We start from the raw sequence: 1021 nt of genomic DNA, 5'->3' as shown, positions 1-1021 counted from the left end.
TATGAATCAGGGTAAAATCTTTCTCAGGGAGGAGTAATAGGGAATGGTAAAGGACATACTGACAAAGGAGATTAGTCAGAACTAGTTTTGACAAGCACTGTGGCAATTGGACAATTAAAACAGACCTTCAATAAAAGAAAAAAAAAAGAGGAATGAACTTGGGGGGGGGATAGAGAAAATAGTGCAACAGTTAATGAATGGAAATCCAAAATCTCTGTAAATGTTCATTAAAATTAATAAAATAAAATTTTAAAAAAGGGAAAAATTATGATTCATGTTGTTTTGCTTTGTTGAATAGTATTATAAGTAAACTCGTGTATCATATTGCATCTAACTGTAAGAAGATATGTCTGTTTAATGATAGGTTAAATTTTCCTTTCTAATTGTTTCTGATTGCCAAGAAATGCCTTGCAATTTCATAATAAAAGACAAAAAAAAGTAATGAATAGGTCCATTCTTTCATGAAGTCTAAATTTCAGAAATTTAGCACATAATCATGTATTTTCTTTTTATTATCCTTATAATTTATTCTACTTTAGTTATATTTGTTACTTAGTAGTACAACCTCAACATTTTTTCAGGACTGAAACCTTGAACTCTTTGACTACTTTGTCATTTAAGAAAGAACAAGCTATTTTGCCCTGATCTGTTGTTCATAGGGTCACTTACTATGAACTCAATGGCACTAACAACAGCAACAACACTGTTGGCCTGGTGGCCTCATGGTAAAGACTTGCACTGCCAGCCCAAACATATGAAACTTGTTCATACAGGCACGTGGTATGAATCCACCAGCCGCTCCGTAGGAAGAAGATGGGCAGTCTCCTCCCATGTGATTTATTGCCTCTAACAACCCCACTGTAGGGTCTATAAGTCAGTTCTGACTTGAAGATATACAACAAAGGAGCTTTGGTGGCCTTGTGGGTAAGAAGTCGCACATAATTCAAATCTACGAGTTTTTTTCGAGGAAGGAAAAAATGGGAAATCACGTCCCATGAGATTTGTTGTTGTTGTTGTTGTT

At 34.8% G+C, this 1021-nt stretch overlaps 1 protein-coding gene across 1 annotated transcript in view; it reads left to right on the top strand.

Annotated features, from left to right (window-relative positions):
* The window catches only part of ATP6V1E1 (ATPase, H+ transporting, lysosomal 31kDa, V1 subunit E1), a 28094-nt gene that overhangs the window by 8375 nt on the left and 18698 nt on the right, over nucleotides 1-1021 (top strand). The window lies entirely within an intron of this gene.

This window comes from Elephantulus edwardii, unplaced genomic scaffold, assembly GCF_000299155.1.
Source record: "Elephantulus edwardii isolate Elephantulus edwardi_28Jun2011 unplaced genomic scaffold, EleEdw1.0 scaffold00096, whole genome shotgun sequence".
Classification (NCBI taxonomy): domain Eukaryota; kingdom Metazoa; phylum Chordata; class Mammalia; order Macroscelidea; family Macroscelididae; genus Elephantulus; species Elephantulus edwardii.
The sequence above is the reverse complement of the archived record's forward strand: the minus strand, read 5'-3'. Positions and strand labels throughout refer to the sequence as shown.